This window comes from Ictidomys tridecemlineatus, chromosome Y (genome assembly GCF_052094955.1).
Source record: "Ictidomys tridecemlineatus isolate mIctTri1 chromosome Y, mIctTri1.hap1, whole genome shotgun sequence".
In the NCBI taxonomy this organism is placed as follows: Eukaryota; Metazoa; Chordata; class Mammalia; order Rodentia; family Sciuridae; genus Ictidomys; species Ictidomys tridecemlineatus.
The window spans coordinates 19,823,833-19,843,569 of NC_135494.1; the positions used below are offsets into that span (position 1 = coordinate 19,823,833).

Sequence of the window (19,737 nt, forward strand, 5' to 3'; positions counted from 1 at the left end):
ATAAACTGGAACAATAAAAAACTCTGGCAGGCAGTAATTGCTGGCCAGCTGCAGGGGTACAGCTGTGCCCAGGGCAGCATGCCAGGTGCTGGCAACCAGAGGATGGGCCTGGCTGGCATGGCACCCAGCTCAGCCAACGGGTCCCGAGAGCATCCATGAGAGGTGGCCGCAGAGTGGCAGGGCAGGTTCCTTTACAGGCCAGGCCCTCTGAGTCTTGAAGTCCTCTCTCTCTGCCGCTTCTGCTGCAGCCAGGCTGCAGCTTGGAGACTGACAGTGGCAGTCACAGGGCTGAACCTCTGGCTGCATCTCCAGGTGGGAAAAGGGTCATCAGCCTTTAGTGTCCCATTTCCCCCTGGAGAAGCCAGACAGAGAGGCATAGAAACTACTCAGTGCTTTGGGGACTGGCAGCATCTTAGGCCGGAGGGAGGGAGGAGTGAGTGAGTGAGTGAGTTAGGTGCTGCTTTCTTCTGCCCATCACTTCTTTCTTTCTGGTCCCTGGTAAGAAAGGCAGCAGTGAGGTGGGCTGCTGGCATTAGGCGAGGCTCCTTTTCTGCCTTCGTCTATCCCTGCCCTATATGCATGCTGGTATTTACCCAGCACGTCAGATGTTATTTATTTATTTTTTCAAAACATCTAGTAACATTCCAGGGGGAGGATGGGTGGTGGGAGGAGGGGTGGGCGTGGACTGTGAGAAGGCAGGATAGTCAACCTGCCCTCTGGCTTCCCATCTTTCCTGAGTGCTTACCCCCATGCCTGAAGGTGAGCAGGCCTGCCATCGGTGAGCTGTATGTTTTAAAATGTGAGTTTGCTATTGTCGAGACACGGTGAGGTCACCAGCTCAGAAAAGGAGTGCTGCGGGGAAGACAGCTCTCTGCTCACACTTCAAGAGGAGGGGGTGCACCATGCCTCGCAGGGCCTCCTGGGGAGCTGAAGGACTCAGGGAAGACAGGCCTGCGCCTTTACGGTGGTTCCTGCAGGGAGCAGTGGGCCAGGTGGGCCGAGCAGGGGAGGACTGCCCGCTTTGGATCATGTTAGTGGGTTCTGAGGCCTAGGCTGCCTGCAGTTGCCTGGCATCTGGCCCTGGGTGATGAGAGCAGGGCCACAGTAGCTTCGTGTGGGAACCTTATAAAGGAGGTGGTTAGGTGTGGGCTCTGGGTTCCTGAGCTTGCGTTTGAGAGATGTGCCCATAGAGCATCATTTGCTGCCTTTGGATTAGCTAGCTGTGACCCTTCCCTGGGAACTCCACAGAGGTGTAGTGTAGCTCCCTGTCAGCACTATACAAGTCACGAAAGGCCTGCCTCGTGGCCCCTCTGTGGGGGAAGTCTTTTTCTGCTCTGTCACCCCAGTGGAAGTGCAGGGGTTAAAGAGAAATGGGAACATGACAAGGTCCACCTGCGAGGTCCAGGGCAGGTCCAGGTCCTGCGACGACCAGACAAGGCTCGTTGTTAGAGAAGTACCCGTTTATTGAGGAACGGCTTTGCACATTTATAGAGCTGGGGGCGGTTCAACAGAGCAGGGTATTGGCACGGGGCACTTTCCGATTGGTGGGTAAGGATCATGAGGGTCAGCAGGGCTCACCATTGGGCGGCACAGCAGGCAGGTGAGGCCTGGCATCTGAGGTCTTGAGGGGGACACTGTGCCATGCTTCGTCTGCATTTCTTCATTCTCAAGGTTCATTCATTCCTCCTTTTTCTGCTATTGAGTGCCTACTTTGTGCCATGCCAAGGCAGGTTTCACAGGCAAAAACTGAAAATTTGGTGGATGCTATTTAAAACTGTATGTTTGAAATGGCTTTTAAGCAAATCCAAACCTAAAAGGTGTGATGATTGATCACTTCTTTTGCTGTCTCCATGTGATTAGAGTGCCCTGAAATGATCTTTTGGCTGCACACAGGAAATACTGGTGATTGACAGAGGGTGGGAGATTAGGCCATGTTCAAGGCTCTTGCGGCACATGCCACCTTGTCTGAGTCTTCTCTGTATCCTGGACTGTGTGCTCAGTGGCTAGTGCTTGACCACCTAGACCCTGATAGATGCTAGCCCCTAGTACACTGCTGGACATGATAGACGCCAGCCCCTAGTATACTGCTGGACACAGAGCAGATACATAGATGTCCCCTGATAAAATTTTAGACACATCATTGATAAAGCCACTGTATAATCATAGCATTTAAAAGTAAAAGTTCAGACAGTGAGGAAAAATGTAATTTGTAAAATGACTGTATCAGATCATTCCAGCTTCTGTAGCAAAACAATAGACAAGTTTTTCTGGTTCTGGAGGTTGGAAGCCTGAGATCAGATCTGGTGTCTTGGTTATGTTTCTCTTTCTGGCTTCTAGATGGTGCCTTCTTGCTCTGTCCTCACATGACCTTCCCTCAGTGCATAAGTGAGAAAGAGAGAGCTCTCCTCCTCTTCATATAAGGCCACCGATCCTATTGGATTAGCACCACACCCCATGACTTCATTTAACCTTAATTACCTCCTAAAAATCCTATCTCCAAATAGTCACTTGGGGGTTAGGGCTTCAACATATGAATTTTGTGGGGACCCAAATGAAGTCCACAGCAATAACCTAGTATTATGATGGCACCATTATTGGATCTGTGATTTTTGTCTCTTTTCTGGTCTCACCGTAATCCAGAACCAGCTGAGAGCTTTCCTTATGGCCTGTCCAGCCTCTCATTTGGAGCCACGCCCTGCCATGGTTGGGCGTATACAGGGACAGAGGGAAGGACATGGACCGGGGCAGGGTGGGGTGGTATTCCTGGGACAGTCATCTGTGGGTGGTTAGATTGTGGAAAACAATCCGGTGCTCACAGTGTTTGCCAGTGGCTGCCCAGCGCATGCTTGCCATTTGTCCTCACCACCTCCCTCCCCGGGACATGGCCTCTTGTTACTTCTAGATGCCTTCCGTGTGAGAGACATTAGGGTGCCTTTGTTTTGATTACAAATAAAGATGATATCAAAATATAAGATTATGTTTAAGAAAGCCTTTATGAAATAGAAAAGTTTTAGAAAAAAATTGGTCTTTCCCTTTTCTTTTTGAGTGATTGATAGACATCCCCGGTCTAAGGGTGTCTGCAGCACAGGTGTGCTCTGGGCATTTGACAGTGGGCACTGTGTATGTGTGTGTGCCCGTGTGTGTATATGTGCATGTATTGTGTCAAATGTCATTCTTTAAGAAATCAACATCAGCAAGAAGTGGCGGTGCATGCCTGTAATTCCAGCAGCTCAGGAGGCTGAGGCAGGAGGATCGCAAGTTCAAAGCCAGCCTCAGCAGTTTAGCCAGGCTCTAAACAACTCAGCGAGACCCTGTCTCTAAATAAAATATAAAAAAAGATTGGGATGTGGTTCAGTGTTTGAGTGCCCCTGGGTTCAATCCCTGGTACACACACACACACACACACACACACACACACACACACACACACACACTCACACACTCAACATTAAACTCTGAACAGCTTGAAGTCGGAATGCTGCCAGACTCAGGACCATAGAGCACTGGCCTGCAAAGGGAGACTGTGCAGCAGACCTTGGCTCTTTGCCCGAAGTCTGCAGCCTCGGGCTTCTGCAAGGCTTGTCCCTGGCCATTGCCTGTGGGGACCATCCCAAGCCATCTTGTATGCTCCTCTGAGGAGAGCTTTTGTCCCCTGGACATAGCTGCCTCAGGTGCAATGCAGCCTCTGTCCTCAAGGCACATAGACCCGCAGGGGGGTGCTGAGGCACTGGGAATAATGATCCACCGTGAAACTGATGGGAGCATGGGGTTAACGTCACCCTCTGTTGAGGATGCCCTTTTGAAATATGCTCTGGGGTATGCCTCCTAGCCCATTAATGATACCACAAACATGGGAAAGCTGGATAATTAATGATCACAGGGCACGTGGAACTGCAAAATGTCATGTAAATGCTAAGGATAAAAATTACTGTGTATTAGATACATTCCTTTAAAATATTCCATGGTGGGAAGATTAATTTTCAAAGAGTCCAAGAGTTCCACCAGGCTTCCTTCAGAGTCTTGGGTGTCTTATTATTTGAACCCCTTTGAAGGAGACCCGGGTTTCTGTATTACGCACTGCTGGAAAACAAAGGGTGGGGAAGCAGATTTAGCTCGGAACATGAATTTGCCCACCACATTTTGGTAAAATTTTTTCATTGATTTTCTCTAGCCGGAGGCAGTTTGGGCCCAAAGCCAAGGAAGAGGTAAGGATCATCGAGCACCAAACACAGACGCTCCGGCTGATGCCTCACCTGGCCACAGTGCTGGCCCTGACCTTTACCAGCAGGTGAGATGGCCCTGGGGTTGTTTCTGTCCAGGCGAATGGGAGGCCCTGGTATTAATAAGCACTAAAAGGAGAGGCAGACACTGGGGTCATTTCCTAACCATGAGCTGGAAGGAGCCTGTGGTACAAATCTGATGCCCAGGGTAAAGGTGGGGGAACATCAGGGCACAGTGGTGCTGCCTGTAATTCGAGCAGCTCAGGAGGATGAGGCAGGAGGATCACAAGTTCAAAGTCACCTCATACACTTAGTGAGGCCCTAAGCAATTTGGTGAGACCTTGTTTCAAAATAAAAAATAAAAACCAAAATGGGCTGGAGATATGGCTCAGTGGTTAAGCACCCCTGGATTCAATCCCCAGTAACAAAAATAACAATTAAATAGATAAATAAAATAAAAAATAAAAGGGAAAAAACAACTGTCAGTTATCTATCAGACAAATGGAATCCAAGTGAATTTGAGAAAACCCGAATCCAATGCTTCTTGCCAGTTTCTAAACATAACAGACTTGAACAGTTAAAATAGCTCTATGTTCTGATAAAAGTTTTAAACCAACAGTCAAGTTTTCTAAAGTAGGTCAAGGTGTGTGTGTTGGGGTGGGGTGGAGAGGCAGGGTACCGAGGACAAGGGCAGCCATCGATGGTGCCTTTAGGGTGCAGGGCAATTCACATTTCACCCCAGGCTCTCCCCAGGAGCTTCTCAGCAGCTCCTCCTCAGAGCTGGGATGCTGTGGGGTGTCTGTGTGAGTATTGTCACTCCTGCACTGAAGGCTAGGAAATCCGGGCTCTGGCTACGATCACAGGGCCCAGGAGTAGGTGGACTGGGAACAGGTCTCCAAACCTGGGTCCTTCCTCCTGTGTTCCTCTTCTCTACATTTGCAATGCCGCGCTAGTCATACTGTGGATCCCTTAGAGTTGGCATGTGTTTGAAATTTACACACTGAGGAGTGACAGGTCCTGGGGTCTGTAAGGTGGTGAAGGGAGGGATCTGCCATATCAGCATGCTGCTGACTGGAGGGGTGGGGATGGGGGGGGCTGCCCTCTGTTCCTGTTGCACAAGGCTGGAGCAGATGCCAGCCCTACAGGGTGTCTCAACAGCGATCCTACAGACCCAGCTTCAGGCAGCAACAGGAAGGTGGAGCCACGCTACCTGGAAAAAATTTAAATTACTTGCATCCAACATCTGTTATTTAAAATATTTGGAGAGTTTTTGAAATTTGCATATAGTAAAATGCATGGTTTTTAGTGTATAGTTCAGTAAGTTTTGATAAAAATACATATTTATGTAGCAAACATTTCAATGTCACAAATAAAAACCTTTGTTGCAAATATGCCACAATGGAACCCATTATTCTATATAATAAAAATGCATTTGGGCTGGGGATGTGGCTCAAGCGGTAGCTCGATCACCTGACATGCGTTCGGCCCAGGTTCGATCCTCAGCACCACATACAAAAAACAAAAATGTTGTGTCCACCGAAAAACTAAAAAATAAATATTAAAATTCTCTCTCTCTCTTTAAAGAAATGCATTAATAAAAAGAAATTATGATACACACAGTGGAATATTACCGAGCCATAAAGAATGAAATCAGCCAGGCATGGTGGTGCATGCCTATAATTCCAGCATCTTGGGAGACTGAGGCAGGAGGATCGAGAGTTCAAAGCCAGCCTTAGCAATGTAGAAAGGCCCTAAGCAACATAGTGAGGCCCTGTCTCTAAAAAAATATAAAAAGGTCTGGGAATGTGGCTCAGTGGTTGAGCACCCCTGTGTGCAATTCCCAGTACCAAAAGAAGGAAGAGGAGGAAGTGGAAGGGTGGGGGAAGAGGGGAAAAAGAGAAGGGGGAGGGGGAGAGGGGAGGGGGAGGAGAAGGAGGAGGAGGGGGAGGGGGAGGAGGGGGAGGGGGAGGGGGAGGAGGAGATGATGATCATCCTGTCACTTGCAGGCAAAGGGATGGAACTGGAGGATATCATATTAAGCTAAATAAGCCAGACACAGAAAGACAAATATCACGTGTTCTCTTTCATATGGGAACCTAAAAAAAAGGATGTCAAAGTAGGATCGTGAATATGAGGGACTGGGAAGGGTTCCGGGGGAGGTGGGAGGAGGATGGAAGAAGGGTCAGATGGATACCAACAGTGCAGGCTGCATGCACGCAAATATCACAGTGAATCCCATTAATGTGCAAAATTAATATGCATTAATAAAAATAGATATAAGTAGAAAAGCATCAACATTTCCCTGGGAAAGCTCCTCAGGCCCCTCATAGCCAGCTTCCACCTCAACACCAGCAGAAACAGCCAGCTTTCTTTCTTTCTTTCTTTCTTTCTTTCTTTCTTTCTTTCTTTCTTTCTTTCTTTCTTTCTTTTCTTTTCTTTCTTTCTTTCTTTTCTTTCTTTTCTTTCTTTCTTTCTTTCTTTCTTTCTTTCTTTCTTTCTTTCTTTCTTTCTTTCTTTCTTTCTTTCTTTCTTTCTTTCTTTCTTTCTTTCTTTCTTTCTTTCTTTCTTTCTTTCTTTCTTTCTTTCTTTCTTTCTTTCTTTCTTTCTTTCTTTCTTTCTTTCTTTTCTTTCTTTCTTTTCTTTCTTTCTTTCTTTCTTTCTTTCTTTTTTTTGGTGGTGGTGGGGTACTGGGGATTGAACTCAGGGGCAATCGGCCATTGAGCCACATCCCGGCCCTATTTTGTATTTTATTTAGAGACAGAGTCTCACTGTGTTGCTTAGCACCTTGCTTTTGCCAAGGCAAGACAAACAGCTTTCAGATTGCTCTCCCCCTAGCTTGGTTGGGCTCCTCTAGCACAGCAGGTAGGTGGAATCATAGACCATATGCGTTTCCTTCAACGTATCGTTTTGGTGTCCCTCAATGTTCTTGATGGTTGGCTAATTTTTATTACTGAATAGGAACATTAAATGGACAAACTCCAACTGGCTTATCTATTCTCCCCCTGATGGACCTGGGAGTGGCTTCCAGGATTTTTATCCAGGATGAATAAGACACAGTGAATACTCTTGCACAATACTCTTTCATTTTTCTAAGGGTAAATACCTAGAGAGGACTTTCTGGGCAAATGGATAAGTATACGTCCAACATTCTAAGAAATTGCTAGTTTTTCAGAAAGGTAGTACACATTTTTGGTCCCTTTACCCATTTCTAAATTGGGTTGTTTGTTTTCTTGTTGATGAACATGTAAGTTTTTCATATATCCAGCATAGAGTTTCCAGTATAAATTTTCTAATAAATTTATTCAAATTGTTGCTTTTTAAAATTTAATTTCCAATTGTTTGTGGACAGTGTATTAAAAAACAAACTATTTTATATATTGACCTTATATCCTATATTCTAACTAAATTCACTTGTTATATTTAGCAGTTTCTTTGTGAACTCTAGGATTTTCTATATACACAATACATACGTAGGAATAAAGAGTTTCCTTCTTCCTGCCACTACTGATGCCTGTGAGTTTCTCCTTGCCTTAGTGGCCTGGCTAGCCCCCTGCACAGCACTGGAGAGCCATGGTGAGGGCAGACGAGCCTCCCCTGGGATTGATTCCGGGGCCGCAGGCAGTATTTCTCCATCCGTAGTGAGGGCTCACTGCAGGAGGTTTTTAGATGCCCTTTAGTAGATGGAGCAATCCCCCTTCTAGTTGGATGAACATTTCAATCATGAATCTTGACAGCAGAATTTGTAAAAACAAAATGAAACAAATAAAAAAAAAAACCTAACCTGACTTGCCTTGACATTGGGTTCTGTGGGTCTTCCGACTTTGCTCTTTTGCAGAACTGTTTTGCCTATTACAGTGCTTTTTGCCTTCACTTCTTGAGTGGTTTATTTATTTCACCTAACTGTTGAATCTATGGCCAGAGTGCTGGGTGGCATTTTCCCGATCATCTTTTTACCATCTGTGGGGTCAGTAGTGACTTTCCCTCTTTCAGTCTTGATACTTTGTGTCCCTCCCTCATCAGTTTGGATAGAGGTTTATTGATTTTGTTGGTTTTTCAGTATTGAAGTGATTGTCGTTGGTCTGGTTTAAATTTAATTGATACCTACTCCACTCTTTATGAAGTCCCTTCTGCTTGCTGTAACTTTGCTCCCCCCCGCCCCGCCCCCTGCCCTGTGAAAGTTTACATTACTGTGTTGAGACCTTTCTTCTTGCCTAATATAATCATTTAAGACTAAAACTTCCCTCTAAGCATTGCAGCTGCAGCCTGTTTTGATACGTTGTGTTTTCATTTAGTTAAAAATAGTTAAAAATTTTCCTTGAAACCTCCCCTTTGACCCATGGATTATTTAGAAGTGCTTTCATAGTCCAAGAACATCCTTGGTATGAGTTCTGTTCTTTGAAATTTATTGCGCTGTGTATATTTGTGGTGTGTGTGTGTGTGTGTGTGTGTAAAGTGTTCCACGTACACGTGAGAACAATGTGTGTTCTGTGGTCAAGAGAAGCATCTCGTTGAGTCTGCCAGTTCCAGCTAGTGAACTGGGCTCTGCAGATTGAACGTCCTTTCCGATTTTCTGCCCACTTGTTCTCGGTGAGCGAGAAGGCAGCTGACTTTGCCAACCAGGGTAAACTTGCCTGTTTCTCCTTTCAGTTTTACCAGTTTTAACTCCAATTATTTTGGAGGTTGTTTTAAAAAAGAAGTTCTAGGTGCATGCACATGTAGGATTGTCATTCCTTCTTGGAATAGTGACTGTTTGTCCTGATGTGATTTCTTTCTTCAGCCCCCAAAACATTCCTTGTCCTGAGGTCCGTTTTTGCATACAGCGTAGCCACCCAGGGTGGTTTCTGGTTTAATGTGTTCAGGGCACTTTTTTCTTTACACTGTAGTTTAGCCGACCCTGTTTTTAAAGCAGTTTTCTTGTTAACAGCATATAATTGGGTCTTGCTTTTTTATCCAATTTGTCAATCTCCAGCTTTTGACTTGTGTGTTTAGACCAATTGTACCCAAAGTGATTACTGATATGTTTGGATTCAAGTCTGTCCTACTATAATTGATGCTTATTTTTTCCATCTGTGTTTTTTATTTTTATTTTCTGCCTGCTCTTGGGTGAACAGAATGTTGTTTATTATTCCATTGTGTCATTTTTATTGACATATTATTTATACTTTTTAAAAGCATATTTTAATTGTTGGCCCAGGATTTACAATATACATCTTTAATGAATCAGAGGCCATCTTCAAAAAATACACGAATTCTCCTGTTGAGTAGGGCCCTTAAACAATGTATTCCCAAATCTCCTCCCGTCCTTCGTGCCATTGTTACCCCAGAACACATTGTTCCCCTTGGATACCCTACAAACTCTCAGTATGCTGCTCTTCTTTTTCTTTTTGATAATTTTGTCTTAAAGCAATTAAAACTAAGGGAAATTTTATTTTATTTTATTTCTTTCTTATTCCACTTCCAACACTGTTACTTCCTTTGCATAGACAAAGGTTCTAACTGATATCTGGTTTGCCTTTTGACTTTTCTGTTAGCTTCTAACACGGAAAGGTCAACTGCCGTGAATCTCTTCACTTACATTTTTTGAGACGTCTGTTTCTCCCTTCCCTCCATCCCTCCATCCCTCCATTCTTTCCTCTCCTCTTCCTCTTTCTTTCTATCGTTGAAGGACATGGCCAATGACACAAAATTCTGTACTGACTCTCTTTCCTTGAGCACTTTAAAGCCTCTACTCTTCTCCTCCTTGATTCCTTGGTCCCTAAGAGAACAGCCATCTTTCTTCCAGCAGCTTCCTTAGATGTAAGTTTTTTTCCCACTCAAGCTGCTTTTAAGATTTTTCTTTCTTTTTTTTTAATTTTTAAAGCTTGCTTATGATGGTGTAGGTGTGGGTTTTTGTGTCTATAATGTTTGATGTTTGTTGAGCACTTAGAATTGAAGAGTTGAAATTTTCATAAAATTTAGACATTTTTTTCTCCATTATTTCATTAAGATTTTTCTCCCCATTTCTTTCTTTTCTTTCTTTTGGGTATGTGAGCATGCAAATGCTAAACTGACTCACACTGCCCCACAGCTTACTGGAATTATGTTCTTGTTTTTCTGTCTCTCTTTTTAAAATCTCTCTCTATGCATTAATTTGGACAATGTTCATGTCTCCCTCCTTGGGTTCTCTGTTCCTTCCTTATGCAATGTCCAATCTACTAAAACGTGTTCATCACCCTTTGGAATGCAGTTTTCCAAGTCTTCCTAAAGTCTTCACTGTGTGACAACTCCATAGGAAAATGATTTTACTTCATGCATTTTTTAGTGATATTATCATTGGAGAAAAATACCTCTGGTATCCTTCTGTATCAGAAACCTGTGACATTTCTTCTGACCTCATCCACTCCACCTGAAGTTGTCATTAACTCTGAACAAGGCCTGCCTCCTCCTCTGTACCCCTTTGACCTCACCCTCCCAGCTCTGCTTCATCTGAGCCAGAGCTGACACATAGGTGTTTGTGAGGTTTTTTGTTTTGTTGTTTTGGTTTTTCATTTCAGCAGTTCTCATGGATCTTATTCAATTCATATTGAATCCATCTGATGTGCTTTCCACAAAATAAAGACTCTTGTCACTCTTTCCCACTGGTTCTCATTCATCTGGGGTGGCCTCAGGAGTTGGGAGTGGGCATGTTTAAGTCCCGCTGCTATGATTCTCCTACAGCCAGAGCTGAAAGCCACGGGGTCATTTTAAGGAGTTGCCTCACGTGACCTGCAAATTTTACAAACAGCAAAGAAGTGCACTACTGAATTGTGATGAAAGTATAAGATGAATCCAAACAAACCTGAATTTTGAAATCAGAGAAATTTTTACATCCATAGAAAACAAAATTCCTTGATTTTTGCCCAGTACAATTTGACACTATTAAGAAGAGGAAATAGCTCTTCACTTCTCAATTGAATATCTACAAACCTGTGACAGTTGTTCCTAGATCCCATTACAATGGGTCCCCTACACACACCACATTTATAAATTAATTTGTATATCTTCATCTTTATGCATAACTGAAGTATCAACTGCTTATATCAACATGTTTCCTTTTTCTGCATCTGTTTTTAATTTTTTTTAGCTAGATTTAAGCTTGATATTTCTTGATTTTATAAGAGCTACATTATTATTGTTATGAAATGAAAGTTTCTCTTGATTTTAGGGAGATGCCCTCTCCCCACAATTCCTAAATCAGACTGACAGAGAGAGAACACATTTGTAGCTTTAGGTTTCAAGGAGAGAAAATAGAAGCACCTAATAGAAACTGATACAGATACCCCGGGGCCCTTGATGTGTTGTGCATAGGCCACCCTGTTGAACAGGACATCAAGCCAATTGCTCCTGGACCTTCCTGGGTTCCATCTTATGGTTTGGATGTGAGATGTCCCCCAAAAGCTCACATGTAAGACAATGCAAGAAGGTTTGGAGGAGAAATGATTGGATCAGTTAATCCCTGATGGGATTAACTGAGTGGTAGCTGGATATGCATGGGGTGTGGCTGGAGGAGGTGGGCACTGGGGGCGTGGCTATGGATCTGGTGAGCGAGTCTCTCTCTGCCTCTGATCATCATGTGAGCAGCTTCCCTCTGCCACCTCTTCTGCCATGATGTCCAGCCTCACCTTGAGCCCCAAGGGATGGAACCAGACTTCTATGGATGAGACCTCTGAAACTGAGTCGCTAAACAAACCTTTCCTGCTTCCCAGTCATTCTGATCGGGTCCTTTAGTCACAGCAGTGAAAAAGCTGACTAAAACATGTCTCCTTTCACCCCCTGCTCTCTGGCGAGCTTGGGGTTCCCTTGGTGACTCCTTTCCCTCCATCCCCGCATCACAGCAGGGGTTCATTGCATGGAAGATCTGGTCACAGGCCCCCAGGAAGGACGGCCCAGACCTAAGTGGGGGAGGAAGGATGAGGGAAAGGATGTCTGTGTGTTAAATCAAAGTGAAGTTTATGCTGATCACCCTGAGCCGATGGTGCCAGTGTGACAATGAATCAAGGGCGCCATGTTGTGCCTTGTGAGTGTGTGGAACTATTGTATCAACCCAAATAATAATAATATAACCACAAAAGTCCAGGGATAAGCTGGCTCTTCCTGCTACATAGGCTTTCTTGTTTTTTCTAGTTTACTGCCCCTGCTGCCCCTCTTCCAGTTGTGAGGAAGGAGCTTAATCAAATTAGTTGTAACATGACAAAAAAAAATGTGACAACTTCCTCTCCTCCTGCACACGCCTTTTCTTTCTCTTTCTCCACAAAGGTTAGCAAACACCAGCCCTGGTGCCATCTCCTTCTTGGCCGTCCGTGGATGCATGCCTCCAGTCAGTTGGCTTCAGGTCTCAGTGTCTGGGAAACTTGAGGCTGACCAGTGAGAGGGTCCTTTGGTGTTTTGAGCCCTAATGAAGCACGGGTACTTCAGATCTTTGAGAGCATAAATCTGCAGTTAGGAAACAGACCTCCAGCCAGGTTGGCAACGGGCCCTGCTTCATCTCCCGTCTCCTGTGACAATGACAGGAGTTGTCCCACTCCACAGTGGAAAGGCAGGTGACAGAGTGAGGTGGGATGGCTTCCATAAATGCACATGTTATGATGCGTGTCCAGCTGCTGTGTGGTGCACTGCTGGTTGGTTACTGGGTAAAATCTAGACACCCAATTCAATTTCAATTGCAGATAACTAATGCAGCATGTTTTAGTCTAAGCACCGTATGTTTACACTAAAATTTATGCCTTGTTTACCTGAGATTCCAATTCCCCGGCATCCTCTGCTGCTGTGTGGGGCCTGGCAGCTCACTTCCTAAGCCCTGCACATGCCCTGTGTGGGGGCCGGAGCTGGGAGGCCTGGCTGGGTTAAGTCCCTCCCTGCAGGCCACTTATCTGCTCCCATCTTCTGGCCCTCAGTGAGAATCTCCAACACTCTCTTGTCTTCAATCAAAGAGGATGGAAACTGCATTCGTCCCCTTTTTATTATTATAATGAAATACCCGAGTCAGTTTACTTTACAAAAAAAAAAAAAGGTTTCATTGAACTCAGTTAGTTAGAAGGCTGGAAGTTCAAATGGCACATTGAAGGTCCTGCCAGGGCCCATGGCTATGTCACACCATGGCAGGAATGCCCGGGCATCTCTGTGTCCATGTGGCCTTTCCCTGCCCTCACAAAGCCACCAGGAGTCAATCATGGGGGCTCCACCCTAATGCCTAATCTCACCTACTCATTTCCCAAATGTCTACCTCTGAACACCACTTGCCGCTGAAGTTTCTAGTTTCTTAATTTCATTAACATAAGATTTGGGGGGATAAAACCCCTGCATGATTTTGGGGGTGGGGGTACATATTCAAGTGATGGCAGGACCTGATGTCTTTTGGAGCCTGCTGGCCTGGGGAGAGGAGCCCCCTTGGTGCTCAGCGCTGGGCAAGGCCTGCTGGGTGAGGGGAGGTCAGCTCTGCAGGGAGCCCTGCAGCACTCCCCTGCCAGCCTCCTCAAGCTGCTGCACCTCTCCCTCCATCAGATCACCTGTGTAGCAGGTGCCTCTGCAGACCTGGAGGTTTGGGCAGCCACTGCCAGGTCACAGCCCCACCTGGGTGACAGGGAAGCCAGCTAGGACTCCTGTTTCCTGCCTTTGGCATGGGTGTCTGTGCTTGGGTCAGCTTCTCAAGCTCCCTTCATGGGGCCTTTGATAATCAGGGACTGCTCCTCACTGCTGAGCCCTGGCTGTGCCCTGCCAACCTCCTGCCCTAGTGTCTTGGCAGCAGACACTGCCACGTGGGTCTCACTGGGCATGCGTGCTACACCAACCATGAGGCCATTTGTATTCTACCAACGAGCAGTCACCTTCCTCGAGCTTGTCTTTCTGGGACACCTCCTCAAGATGGATGACACATTTCCCACCCCTGGTCCTTTTCTTGGCCTCAGGACCTGACATGTGCACCTCTCAGCTCAGCACCACCTGCTGTGCACGTTATGCAGCCTCCCGGGAGCCCCGCCACCTCAGCAGCCGATTCCACTCCTTCATGGTCCCCCCAGACTACTCATCCCTTGGCTCTCTGAATCCTTCCAGGCCACGGATCCTGAGAGGGGCCTCATGGAGGAGACAGAAGTGAAGTCACTGAGGGACAGGAGTGGCCAGGCTGTCCTGGTCGACATCCCAGCCCTGGTACTCACAGCCGCGTGGGCAACCACTGAAATTCTCTGGATGTGAAGTCGCTCATTAGAAACGGAGTGAAGATATCAGTACCTACTTCTGGGTGTTGGGGGGCTGCAGAGTTAACACACGAACGTGCTTAGGACAGGGCCTGGCACAGCCTCAGATATTCCAGGCGATGCAGCAGAGCCTCTGGGACTCTACGCTTGAGGCCTCAACCTTGATCCCTTCATTTGCTAATCGTGCAACGATGGGAAAGTGACTAACATTCTGTGTCTCATTTCCCCGTCTCTAAAATGGGAAGAATAACACCAGGTTATTAGAAAGATGAAATTTGATATTTGGAGTTGATATTTGGACATGCTCAGAATAGGGTACACCATGCTCAATAAATATGAATTGTTCTTATGGCCATTGGCCCCAAGACTTCTCCAACTTTCTATCATTTCTACATTCTGGTGATACCTCCCTCTTCTGTCATGTCACTGGGACACGTCCTAGCTCAACTCCCCTAACCCCATCCTCCTGAAACAAAATCTGAATTCTCACTGGGACCCTCCTTTATCCCCACCCCCACAGCATCTTCTGCCCTTAGTGAAACTCAATCTCCTTCCCACGGCCTGGGAGCCTCTTCCCCCTGCCTGGCACCTGCCATTCCCCCACCTCTCTCCTCTGCTGATTTCCACCACAGGCTCTGTGCTGGGTTCTTGAGCTGATATTTTTCCTGCCTGTGCCCTTGCTGGGGGACCGTCCCCCGCCCCCAGCACTCACCTCACACCCTTGCTCCACCTGGTAACTCAGCCATCCTCTGGGACACAGCTCAGGGGGTCACTGCTCCGAAGCCAGCTTCCCTCCTAGGGGAAGGCCCAGATAAGCTCCTTGGGTCAGCAACCTGGGCCCCTCTTACTGTCCCACTACTACTCTTGGTTTGAGGTGGAGACCTCTGGTCCTCAATTTGGCATGTTCACATCTAGTACCTAGCTCTCTGCACACATTGTTTCAAGAAAAGCAGTGAGACGACCTTGCGATGACATCACACTTGGCCACCGCACTGGTTGGAGTTTTGCACGTTGACTATTCTTTCCTGTTGTAAAGGAGTCTGGAAGTAGCTGGCCAGGAAATTTGCTACAGAAATGAAATTCCTAGTTTAGAAAATGATTAACAAGTTTTTAAAACATTGATTTTTGTATTGCATCAGTCCAAAAGATTATTTTAGGTCTGCCTTTTATTTATTCCTGGCCACATGGGCAGCTTAGGCAGTCCAGGCTGGGTTCCAGGCCAGGAGGGCCACAGCGCCATCTGTACCTCTGAGATTCAGCTGGATTTCGTCATCCCCTAGGCATTCTTCCTACCCAATACCTGTAAGGATAACATTAAGATAGTAGCTGACACATATTCAAGTGTTTGCCACGTAATAGGCCCTGGGCTACCATTTTATATGTAGTAACTCATTAATGTCTCAAGGCAACTCAACGGGCAGAGATTTCTTTGTTTCATTGTTTTGTGTTTTTTTTTTGGGGGAGGAAGTTTACTGGGGATTAGGGGTGTTTAACCACTGAGCCATATCCCCAGTCTTTTTTATTTTGAATTTTTAGAATTCTTGGGGCATACTGAGGATTATACTCAGGGACACTTGGCCACTGGGCCACATCCCCAGCCTTTTTTAAAATCTTATTTAGAGACAGGGTCTCACTGAGTTGCTTAGCACCTGCCTTTTTGCTGGGGCTGGTTTTGAACTCATGATTCTCCTGCCTCAGCCTCTCAAGCCACTGGGATTATAGACATGTGCTACCGTGCCTGGCTCTCTGTTTTCAATTGATGTTTTTACAGTACCTAGATAGATGTGTGCCTTGCACAAAGTGAGGACTCATTGGCATTTGTTAAATTGATGAACAGGTGGAATGACACTCCTCAGTCTACAGAAACCTCACCTGTGCTCTGTCCTCATAGGTAAATGGAATCAGGGTAGCTGAGCACCTTAGACACCCTTCATCCCCCTATGCTGCCAGGACCACACTGCACTGTTAAGAATGCAATTCCCATGCATCACTGCCAAGAAATCGTATCTGATCTCTTTATGCAAAATAACTTGTAAATTAAATCCAACCCTCTCATTGACTTTGTGGCTTCTGAGTGACTGTCTGCCTTCCTCCTGTACCCTTGTGTGGTGGGGGATCTGCACTTATTTTCTCTTCACCTGTTGTTTGAGTGGATGTTGATGAGGACCACAACCAAGTTAAGATGGCACCTGGCATTTTGCCAGAGGGAGTAGTTTATGAAGTAATGCCAGTGAGCCATTAAGTATGGAGATTCCTTAATGACTGATTGCTGTATCTAGTTTATGTTAATTAAGTTAAACTGTGTATAATTATTAAGATGATGAGGATTCCTTATTGGTTGCTGTATCTAGTTTATGTTAATTAAGTTAAGATATGTGTAATTAGTTGGGTATATATGCTTCTATGTCCCATAATAAAGCGGCTCCCGCTACTACTGTATCAACCTTCACAAGTTGCTCGTCACCCCCTGGTTATTTTGCCTAGCCAGACTGTGGCACATGTAACTTCTAAACAGGTACTTGGCATGTCTAAAGATCTCACCTATTCAATAGATGGGCTTACTAAAGAGGAGTAAACTTGCCACAGGGATCCTTATTTCCTAATTTACCTTCTGGACCAGTCTGAGCCTCCTATTGCAGATTTCTTCAGACACTCCTCCTGGACCCTGACACCCTGTCTGTCTGGCAGAGGGCTTCTGTAGCAGGACATTTTCCTGGCAGATTAAATCAAGTTACAGCCCAAGGCAAGAGTAGTGATAGCATAGCATAGATTAAACTGCATGAACTTGATTGAGGCCACTGACAGGCATGTTGTTTAGAATGAAAAGATCATGTTATTTATTTTATTTATTTATATGTGGTGCTGAGAATCCAACCCAGTGCCTCACACAGCTAGGCAAGTGCTCTATCACTGAGCTACAGCCCTACCCCCAAAGAGCACGTTATTTAGGACAAGAGAGCACACTGGGTTAAAATCCTCTCTCTGCCCTAATACATGTTAAGTATATAACCTAGGTTGTATTTAGGCTTTTCCCTTGTATGTAAAATGGTGTTGTGATTTCCTATTTCATAGGACTGTTGTAAGGACCAAACTAAATGACAATGCATAAGCCCTTTTTCAGTTGCTTAATGCATTAAATGTTTTTTTTAATTTATTTACTCATTTATTTCATACATGACATTAGTGGAATGCATTACATTCATAATTATCCATTCACAGCACAATTTTTCATAACTGTGTATATAAAGTATGTTCACGACAAATTATGCCATTATACATGAGCTCTCTTATTGATTTTTTTTTGCATCACAATTCTTAATGCACCTTTATACCACAACTTATGATATCTCTATTTGTATATAAGGTATGTTGACACCAAATTCACATCTTCATACATGTATTTTGTATAATGATGACCGTCTCCTTCCACCATCCATGCTATTCCCCTTCTTTCTCCCTTTCCCTCCCACTTTTCATCCAAGTTTTTCTGGTTAACAGAATCCAACCCTCTTGTTGACTTCATGACTTTAGAGAGATTCTGTCTATCTTCATCATGCACCCGGAAATGCATCTTGTCAGCTTGCTCTAGTTTGATTTCTGTGTTCTGTGGTTGGAGCACAGAAGCCTTTGCTTTTTGCTGTAGGACTTGGCTCCATGTAGTATCTTTTGCTGTGTAGGTTTCATTTGGAGAAACAGGATGTTCAGACCCTAGAAAATTTTGGATGGATGAAGGTCAATACTTTGAGCCCAAATTGACTTCTGTCTTTAAGGAAATAAAAAGGCAAGCCACAGATGGGAGAAAATGTTTGCAATACATACATCCACCAATGGATTGCTAGCCAGAACATACAAAGAGGATAGTCAATTAAAAATAGAATGAGCCGGGTGCAGTGGCACATGTCTGTCTCCCAGTGGCTCCAGAGGCTGAGACAGGAGGATGGCAAGTTCAAAGCCAACCTCAGCAAAAGCAAGGCCTTATTCCCTGTGTCCTGGGGGGCCCAAGTCCTTCTGATCAAGCCCCCCCCAAAAAAGCAAGGCCCTAAACAACTCAGTGAGACCCTGTCTGTACATAAAATACAAAATAGGGCTGGGGATGGGGCTCAGTGGTCGAGTGCCCCTGAGTTCAATCCCTGGTTAAAAAAAAAGAAAAAGGATGAGCAAGCCAATAGGAATTAAGCAGACAGGAAAGGAAGATAAATGAATGATCAGGCGCAGACACAGAAGAAGTTGGTCATGATCATTAATCATCAGGGAAATGCAACTTCAAAACCAAGGCAATACAATTTTGTACTGCTAGAAGGACTAACACTAAAAAGACGCAAAGCCAACCATTGTCAGGGATGGGAGCAATTGGGATTCTCATGAGCTGCAGGTGGGAAGGAAAAATCACACAGCTGATATGAACAATGGTGTGGCAGTTTCTTCAAAAGTTAAAATGCAGCTGCCATATGACCTGCCTATTTCACTTCTACATGTTTACTCCAGAGAAATGGCAGGAAGCTGAGGCAGGAGGATCCCAAGTTCAAAGCCAGCCTCAGCCACTTAGCAAGGCCCTAAGCAACTTCGCCCTCTACACACAAAGTGTCACAAGTTGTTCATGATTCTCATGTTTTAATTCTGCTTCTGCTGGGAGTTCTGAAATGGACCTTGTGCTAGCCAGAATGATGGCCCCAAAGATGTCCACATCCGAAGCCCTACAACCTGTGAATATGGCACCTCACAGGGCAAAACAGACCTGGAGATACAATTGAATTGGCGACCTTGATGGGTTATAGAGGTGGGTCCCGTGTAGTCACAGGGCTCCTTGTACATGAGAGGAGGCTAAGAAGGAGTGACAAGGCTGGGGGTTCCTCACCTCATCTCCTCACCTAGTGGAAATGAGGCAGCATGGGAGGGCAGGTGGGCATAGTTACCTCAAAGATAGAAGGAGGAGGAAAGTCACAGAAGGTGGCTACCCGGAGCTAAGGTAGGTAATGAAGGGATTCTGCCCAGAGCTTTCAGAAGGAAGGCAGCCCTTAAAATAAGTGCCAGGGAGTGGGACAGCTTGGTCACGTGCGGTTCCATTCCTAGCTTTTTGAGGAACCTCCTTACAGCTCTCCAAAGCGGTTGTACCAATGTGTGCACTGTGTGGCGGGCAGGAGAGAGTGACCTGGAGTGCGACCATGTGCTCCTAGACTCAAAGAAGAAGAGAAGCAGCATCAGGCTGGGACAGGGGCCCCTGTGCGAAAGGAGGCCTGTGACTGGCCTGGCGGCAAAGCAGCTGGGCAGGGCGTGGAGGAGACATTTTCCAAGGGAGAATGGTGTGT

The 19,737-nt window shown here is 45.5% G+C and overlaps 1 pseudogene; it reads left to right on the forward strand.

Moving 5' to 3' along the window:
* LOC144371858 (acyl-coenzyme A oxidase-like protein) overlaps positions 1-19,737 on the forward strand; it is a 199,913-nt pseudogene that overhangs the window by 111,258 nt on the left and 68,918 nt on the right.